The 10,000-nt window shown below is 32.4% G+C and overlaps 1 protein-coding gene across 2 annotated transcripts in view; it reads left to right on the top strand.

Moving 5' to 3' along the window:
- Positions 1–10,000, top strand: part of LOC119644651 (arginase-1) — a 50,569-nt gene that overhangs the window by 35,781 nt on the left and 4,788 nt on the right. The window lies entirely within an intron of this gene.

The following is a 10,000-nucleotide window of genomic DNA, read 5'->3' as shown; positions in this document are numbered from 1 at the left end:
CTTAAGGGATTAGAGACGTACGGTAGTAGAAATGTGTTGCGTAGACTATAAGTAGTTAAGGCTGGCGGGGAAAATGCTAGACTAGATAAATATTGTCTAAATATGCTGACGAGAAATTTCCTACGCTAATTAAAGTAAATTTGCCGACCAAGTTCTAGGCTTGAAACAAGTTTTCCAGATAATAACCTCAAAAACAAATTAAAAATCGTTGCTTTTTTTACTGTAAATAAATAGTTGTCTCGATATATTTAGCTGCGCTGATTTTGTTGATAGATATATATGTATACACAGATATAATAAAGTATGAATAAAGTATGCATATATATATAAATGAATACCGTTGGCAGAGTGTTTGATGAATATATCTACGTACTATGACCATAAAACAACGTAAAGTAATATGTCCCTTTGTTTGGTTATACTTATAAAATGAAACTGTTCAGATCTTTTATAGAAAAATCAATAACTACACGTCAATTGTCTCAAAAAATTATTTATCTGCCAACAACAACAGAATGGAAAATTATCATCAATTAATTTTCGCAACAATTGTTACCCTTTTTGTTATCTTCAATAGAAAGAAGACGTTCGAGTAAAAATTATGAAATTGTCGAAAGGCATTGAAATCTTATCATGTTGACAGATCCAATTTTTGAACGGGTACGTAACTATCAAACATGAAATACTTTTAGTTATTTACCCAATTTTCGACATTTATACGATCTTTGCAATAAACGTAAACACAAAAAATTAGGCATAATGCGTGAAATAATCTCCTACGACAAGTTTTCTCAGTCACATACAACACCAGGCATGGTGCACAAATCATCATTGATTCTTGCCTCGAAAGTTCTAAAAAAGAATGCGTTCTCTCCGAAGAAAAGATGATGTGCTGTCCATTGACATAATGCGATAGTTCATTTTACAAGTAATAAGTAAAAATGATTAAATAAATATTTCAAATTTACATTTCCCAGTACTTTTTTGGCAAGAAGAGAGATTCGTTTTATGAAAGAAAACAATTGGGTATAGGAGCAGCAAAATTTTAAAATAACAAAATGCCAGGGGACTCAATTCTGACAACTAATCAAAGAAATTTCTCTCAGAGCAAATAAAGAAGAAAATTTTAGATTTATATTCATGTATGTACATGGGGCATAAATGAATTGCATGCACTAACTTACATTAGTGTATATACTTAGTGTACTTAGTGTACGCAAAAGAAAAAAAATTCCATGTGTATTCCAGATGCCAAACATAGTCAATTATCCAATATTGAGTAAATAAAATAAAGAGAGAGAGAGAATGTGTGTGTGTGTGTGTGTGTGTGTGTGTGTGTGTGTGAGAGAGAGACAGAAAGGAATGAGCGATAAAATTGTTTGCGTTTGAAAAGAGATGAAACTATTGGAGTTTGATTTTAAGGGAAAAAAAAATAAATAAACAAAGGGTTCTCTCAAAAAGTCATAAAAGATTCGAAAAGGTGGATTAGGGGGAGAGGACGAAAATTTCTAAGTCAAAAAAACTTTGTATTGTATACAAAGGGATGTTTTTTGTCATGCTTTTTTTTTTTTTGTTATATTTACATTTCACGTTTTTTGTGTTTGCGCTTACTTCCGGCGCCAAGTATAAAATGCAAGAAAAAAAAAAAAAAATTTTTTTTTCGTTTTCCTTACACCCTTTCTTCGTGTTTCTTGTTGTTGTTGTTAATGAACCCTCTCCGATACACTTTACTCGAAACTAGACAGTTCCTCGTTACACGCATATTTCGATATGTTTTCTTTTTAATTAAAATAATTTGAAATAAACGATAGCTGAAAACTTGCAATAGGGTAAATATGTGAATTCTACCCTTTTTTCAATCTACTGAATATAAATATAGCCGGCGAGGTGGGTGGTGTAATATATATATATATATATATACACGTTTTGCACATAACGCATAAACGGATATAGCATGAATTTCTATAGCCACGCGTTTCACTTCGTAGATTGAATGAGACTTTTCAATGATAAGGCAAAGAAGTAGGCAAACGAACGAGCAAATCCTCACGACATTTGTTTAATTAAAAGCCAACTTTAAAAAGGAAGCTTTACAGTTTCTTAATTTTTATTATATATTTTCTTTAAACTCGACCAAATCGACACTGCAATGCACTTCAAATTTTATTCAACGTATAACTAAGAAGAAATCGAATTTGTAACCGACAGGTAATGATCATTGTTCAATAGCATTTAGCAAATGTCTTACAAAATTGTTAGATCATCCATTATTAAAGAATGAATATATTTGAGGATTTGCGATTAAAAACGCTATGTGAGAGCAAGTGAGATTAAGAATGAATGAATGTACAATGACAATTTGAAGATTTCTATGAAAGATGAATTCCAATTGCTAAAATCGTGAGAGGCGGTAAACTTACTTAAAAAAATACTGGGCTCATTATAAAAAAACCGTACTAGCAAAGCGATAAAGCATATAGATAATTTTGGCGAGTTATATTGTAAGCCTCGATTTGAAGTCACGTCGTATTTATTTTTAAAAATTCTGTTATCGACGCCGTTGTCATGATTCATCTCACGCACTTTACCATTAAAACAATGGATTTTGTGAATCATTAACCTTTCCGAACAGATTCAGCCGCACAATTTGTTTGTAATATGTTTCCATTATTGGTTGATCAAGTTGTTGCGCAACCATTCGATATGTTTGCGCATAAAAAAAAGGATATATTGAATATTTTTTTTTTTTTTTTCTTACAAATCTACGAACCAAACAAGTTTAAATGTTTTTACGTAGCTTTTAAGATCATATATATGTTATCATTATAAATTAAAACATGAAATCCCTTATTGGCAAAGTTTTGGAATAATTTGTCCATCTCTCATAGTGATGGAGATTTGTCTTTGTATCAGTATCAGTGAGTTTGCGATATTCTGCTTCTTGAATGATAATACGAAAAAGAACTAAGACTTTAAAATTTTGAAAATGCTTTCTTAAAAAATTTTTGAAAAATTTGAACTTTTCAAAAACAAGTAAGACAACTATAGTCGGGCAAGGCCAACTATTAGATACCCTATGCCATTTTACTTAATATAATCACTCATAGAATTTCATGATAATACACGAAAAGTTATACGTTATCTTTATGGAAAGGCATACTTTTCATATTAAAGAATGGTCAAGATAGCCATTACAGTGATAAACTTAATTTATTTATTCAAGATATAATTATTTTTATTTTGCTTTTGTCGCAAACAACTAGAAATTAGATTTTGTCGTCCATGGAAGTATTCGATTTTCGCGTGAGTTCCTATATTGGTGGTATCTAAAAATGGATCTATTCCATTCATATTCTCCATGGTTACTTTTAATGTTGCGTTGCTACTACTTAGACCCTTTTCGGCAAATAAGATTTAATATTTGATAATAAACCTTGACCAGCGAACAGATCTACTTGATCCAAATTTGATACAGTCAAGGTCAAATTACTTTTGTGAACTAATTTTTATAATAAAATATTTGCGATGTAAAGACTTATTTTTCATTGAAACACTTCTATGGGATGAAATCCAAAAAATCGATTTATTCGGTCCGAATTCGGTAGGAATAATTTTTATTCCAAACTTTTATTATGAGTAAATTTTCATCAGGAAATATTGAAAATTATGCCCCCGTACCATGTAAAGATTCACTTTCTATAAGAAGGATTATATGACAGGTTCACGAAAATTATTCCATCCGAAACAAATTCTTCACACTAGAATACAGAAACACTATTATTTAGTGATTTTTGTCGCGAAATTCTGAAAATGAAAATATTTTTTCATTTAACAAATTTTTAAAATAAGCTGTATATGAGGGCTGATTCAGTTCGAACCACTTTTAATTACAATCGTCCTTCGGCCAAAACATGTGAGTTGGCCGGATTTCATTATAATATCTTAAAAAAATTGCGGCCTGTAGACTGAACAAAAGGAAACAAGACATACAGTCGGACAGACAAGATGAGGTCGATTCACGAAGTAATTCTGAATTGATCGTTATAATGAAAGGTGCGTCTAGTTCAAGTTTTTCTTAGTATTACATACGTACACAAAAAAATAGGGTGAAATGAAAGTGTATATTCGGTTGTGACCAATCTTTTATACCTACCATGTTTGTTTTTTTTTTTAAGAAAAACTAAAAAAAAAATTCAATTTTCCTATTGTTTTTTTTCAATTTTTGGCTTTTTCAATATTATCCTTTTATCAATCTTTTAATGCCATTGTATGTATGCTATGAGTAATAAGTGAAAGACACAAGATGTAGAGGGAATTTATATTGTACTATAGGCGTGTCCCTTGATCAATTTGCCTTTAAATTGAAATCGCTTATAAGCCAAATTCGAAATTTAAATCTAAATTTTTTGCGACCCCAAGACCACGAACGCTATGCTATAGACACTGCACAGATTGGCAAGCGAGCAGACAGACATGCCAAAAATCGATTATGTATTGTCCGAAGCTTCCTTGCAAGTGTTGTAAACATTTTGATAAAATGAGTATACGCTCACCCTTCACTGATGGATATAAAGAAATAAATAATGTCTGTGCGTGTGTTAGTGACTTTGTAACTAATAAATTATCATATTAGAGAAGGAAAAACTCATGACAACCGAGCGCATGCCAAATAAGAAAAGAGAACAACAACCATTTTAACATACAATACCAACAACCCCGGGGATCTCGTAAAATATACGAATTTGTAAGCGAATAAATAATAATAAAACAGAAACAAAAAAAAAAAAAAAAAAAAAAAAAAAAAAACAAACCCAAACAAAACAAAACAACAAGAAACTGTAACAAACTTCCTTTTTATTAAAACAAGATCCGTTAGTGCTCGTTGCATATGCATGTGTGCGTGACAAACACAACATATTCACATATCAATAAATTCGCAGCCATTTACAGTGGCAATTGAATTAGTAAAAAAAAAAAAAAAAATGAATAAACAAATACAATACGTATGTAGCATAACAACAACAACAATAATAATAATATAAAATTACAGTTTTTGTTATTTTGCAACGATTTTAATCTTTAGACAGATCGGCGTCATAGTGAACGGCGCCGCCGTAAAACTTTCTGCAAAAAGACATCATTAGCATATACATGCATAAGTGCAGATACACGTATGCGTAAATGCGGTGGCAAAGCAGTGCGCAAAGCAATATATTGTTTATGTATGTGTGCATGTGTGTATGTGTGTATGTGTGTGTTTATATTTTACATTCGGTATCGCAAGTCATTGTAAATCAAGCGCATATGAATGCACAGCTAATGCACTTATTAGCGCTGAGATGCACAGATGCAGATGTCCAACACGATTTGATTATTATACGTGTAATTATATTGTTGTTCTTGTAAATGATAAAGAAAGAAGCACATATATGTACGCATAAAAATGCAGAATTGATTTTCAAATTTCGTATATGTTCTCATTAATTTAAAGAAAATATACATATAGGCAGACATACATATGCTACTTAAATATAAAATATTACATAAATTGATGTCTGAAATACACGTATGAGAGCATGAATAATAAAACACAAGCAAACACATTACCGTCGGACAAGGCTGCTCATTAAATACCCTATAGCCACTCGCCTAATATTATTTATCATAATATACGAAAAATTAAATATCGCTTTACCAGCCCTTTTGGGGCTCGTAGAATTTTTAAATCCAAACTGAGTTCTTAATTGGAAGAAATTAAGTTTTTGCCAAGAACGTATTATTCTTCAACTATTTTTGTCACAAAATAGTCACAAATTGATCTTAGGTTGAGCTTGGTTTTCAAAAATCCCCCAATAGATGGGAAAGTAGTCCCAATAATCGACCCATATAAACTAAACAAATGACAAGAAATTCATGCGTCAAATTGCTAGTATCTAGATCTATTTTCATCACAATACTGTGAAAATTTTGACTCGTGGATTGCAAGAACTTTAATAAGAGAAAGGGTTCACAACAATGATGTCATTCAAGCTCAGTTTTCTTGCGTTTAATTTTGTTTCCTAAAATAGTTCTTTCTTATTATTGCAATTATTTTCATAAAAGGAGCTTTTTGCAAATGAAGCGTTACAGGAGGAATGGTCCGATCCAATTCATTCATTCAATAGCGTTTGTTGTTAGGTCAAAAAACACCTTAGTGTACGAATTCCATTAAAATAACATGAAACTAGTGATGTGACGTAAATTATATAAGAAAATCATGGATCGACATCAGACGAACGAACGTATAGGTAAGCTTAAATTAATTCAGAAAATTATTCCATTGTTGATCGATGATACAATAATAGTTGCCTTCAAGTCCTTAGTCCTTCTTGATGTAAATGGTGATGTAAACAAGTCAAGACACTATAGTCACATTGCTTGTTACAGTTATTTATAAATGACTTTTCGGAGTCATCATCCTACTTGAGTTTATTTACTGCACTTACACGTTCTGGTAATCGATATTCCAAATTTCAAACTCGATCAAGTGTAAATGATTCTTCATTATTATCGCTTATTGAGGAAAACGATAAGAAAAAGTTCTATAGTCGATTATGGCCCATCGTTAAATATCCCGCAAAATTTCGTTTAACGCAGTTATTCATATAACGATTTATCAAAATAAGATGTTATAGGGGAAGTGATCGAAAATTTAATCGAGTCTGAAACATTTTCAATAGAGTCCGTCTTTAGGTCATTTTTTACGAAAGTATATCAAATTCCTTTTTATATATATTTAAAAAGTTGCGACTTATACGTTGAACAAAAGAAAAGCCAGACAGATAGACGGATACACAAGTTTAACTTGTATCAGAGAGTCGTTCTGAATTAACAGATTGTGAATCGATCGGCATAATAAAACGTAGATCTATCTCAAATCCTCTTGGACTTGATGCCTTAATCCGCACTAACTTAATATACCATTGTATCGCGTGTGGCGCAGGGTGTAATAACATAAAACCTAAATTAATAAATAAGTAAAAAAAGAAAACGTAAGCGAAGCCATTAAAGAAATGCATCACAATTATTGAGACAAATACTTAGCAATCTCTCTTTCAAAACGTGCCGGGCTGTGGATGACTTATAAATCGCGCGGAATGGTGTCCGAGAGGCATACAGAATGAATGAATTGTTACTGCACGCTTGCAAGGGCTAAAACTTAGCATGCTCCAGTAGGTTTTCTTCGTTTGGATCTCTGGCTTAGATTTGAACTTTTTTTTGTTGTTTTTTTTTTGTTTTTGTTAGTGATCAAGCATTCACACGGTCTCTCTGTGAGCGTCAGTATATCGCTGGTCGGGAGATGATATATGAAAACGGCGAGATCGTTTATTAGAAAAACACTAAACCCCTAAATATTTCAATAAATTAGAAAACCCTAACAATATGATAATCGTCGATTCGATTTGTTCATGCTGACTAATCCCTCTATTGGTAATTTCTTGCGTGATCCCTTACGATCCTCTTAGAACTTAAATTTGTCAAATATATTCTTAGTTGAAAGGGGTCGCGACATCGTAAATTTCACACAATTGCATTACAGAAGGAAGAAGAAGTTAAAAAAAAAAAAAACAAGTGAAAACATCATAGACGGGATAGGTCGACTATTCAATACCCTATACCATACAAATTTTTATTATTCTTGCCATAGAATACAAAAAATTACATCGTGTTTTTATGAGCTACCTAATATCGCTACTATGAGCTACCTATTATATTAAATTATTGTGCCCAAGAGGTTCACAAAATTGAAGGACACATTCGAACTTCAGCACAATTAATCAAATTACTATTGTGGGTTAATTTTCATCGTAACATAAAAGAAAACATCGATTTTTCTGCGGTAAAAAACAACAATTTTCGTGAAAATCTTTATATAGCGTAGGATATAAAAATATCCTACCGACCGAAATAGTCCGACTTTGGTAAAATTAATTTGTTTTTATCTTATCAAGACTGCTGCGATCTGATTTTCATGATAAAGCATTGAAAATTAGACCTTTTTGTCATATGAACTACAATTTTCATTATATGAGAGGACGTTCAAAAAATGGTCCGGGCAGGTGTGAAGTTTTCACATCAATTTCGAATGCCGAAATATTATTATTTAGCGAAAAGCGTCAAAAATTTTGAAAATTGCAATTTTTTCCAAATAGGGCTTTACCAGGGGTGTGGCCGAAAAGGTGGACCGATCAAAATATCTGACAAAAAAAACAAGTCAGAGAGATAGAGAAGGATAAGCTTAGATCGATTCGATCGGTATAATAAAAGGTGATCTATCAACGCTTATAATAAAAATTGATAGCTAGACGTTGGTTGGCTGGTCGTTGATAAATAATTTAAAATCTAGAGCAACTAGATATGATTTGTATGGACCTACCTGGTGTGACCTACTGCGAACGAAAGAACAACGATTGTGTGCGACCAGTTCATTAAGGTATAGACCACGCAATTAAATTAATAGGAAAATCTGTGCCACACACTTTATGTAAGTGAAGTATTAGAGTCATCTCTATCAGACGCCTCGGAAAAATGAGTGTAAATAGCATCAATTTGCTTATCCACCGAAAAACCATCATAAATGTGGCTGGACAAACTCTGGCAGTTACGTCATAGTTGCCTTAATTTTAAAGAAAACCATGTTGAGAGGATAATAATGCAGACATCAATGGTCGTCGAAGTCTATTGCTTAAAAGAAATTCAAATAGTTTAGGTAGAGTCCGCCCGTTCTCAGACATTGTTTCTAGCATCATTCTTCCGCAGGGAAATTATCAGGTATTTGCAAAAATTCTGATCAGTTTTCTCACTTGAAAAATTCCTTTATTGGGGAAAATTGTACAACTAATCAAAATAGTTTCCATCATTTTCTATAGCATTTTACAATATATTTGGGAACATAGTGAACATACCATGTCGAAAGACCTTGTATTTGTTTGGCAGCGATTCACCCATCGAATCCATTTCCACATTTCTTGAACTTTACGGACCCGCCTACCGGCCAAGCCTTGCTGCACCGATCTGAAGAAATGGTAATCAGTAGGTATCATATCTGGTGAGTGCGCTGGATGTGGCAGAAATTCCCATTCGAGGTGCAGCAGTGTATCCTGGGCAACTCTTGCAACAAGTGGCCAAAAAAAAAAAAAAGCCTTTTCTTCAGACAACTTTTCAGACAAGTCGCGCCGTCACTTTTAAACCCTTGAACCCAGAACCGACAACAGCCGATGGAGTAGTATCACCTCATTGGTGTTTAATGCGCGGCTTCCACATCAGATTACGCCAAATAAATTACAAAAGTAATGAATTTGGAAGAAGAAGAAGAATTTTATGCACTCCATGGTTGGTGTCGTCGCACGCTAAATAAATCAATAATATTAAAGGGAAAACTGTTAATTTTTTTATGTCGAGTAAGGTCGAAATCATCGAATTCAATCGTTACGTACATTGGTATTTCCTAATTAATTCTTAATCACTTTTCGGCGATCAAAATTTTTTCAAGCACCTAATCGACAGGATTCTTTCCACTGGTCAGAAAAGAAACCCTTTCTAGCACAAGCATTGAGTGAGAGAATCAAAGGATTTTTATAGAATACCAGCATAACTTCTGAAAATACAAGATACTATCCCATCTGGACAAAGAGAATATGATAATTTCAAGGTAGCCATAGCAATAAAAACTTGGTAGATGAAATATTGGTAAATGAAATATTTGGAAAAATGTCAAACGATTCTATCTTATATGAATATCGGTTTGTTGCGCTATAAGACTTTTCAAAAAAGTTAACGAATATCTCACAAATTTCAGATGGATCAGAAGATGCATTGAAAACATTTGTCCCATCTCACCAAAAAAATTCCCACATTCATTAAAAATGAAATGGGCAGATATGAAAAAGTTAGATGGATAGAAGGACAGATATATATATATATATATATATATATATATATAAAACGATTTGGAAAATGA

This window comes from Glossina fuscipes, unplaced genomic scaffold (genome assembly GCF_014805625.2).
Source record: "Glossina fuscipes isolate IAEA_lab_2018 unplaced genomic scaffold, Yale_Gfus_2 0, whole genome shotgun sequence".
In the NCBI taxonomy this organism is placed as follows: Eukaryota; Metazoa; Arthropoda; class Insecta; order Diptera; family Glossinidae; genus Glossina; species Glossina fuscipes.
The sequence above is the reverse complement of the archived record's forward strand: the minus strand, read 5'-3'. Positions and strand labels throughout refer to the sequence as shown.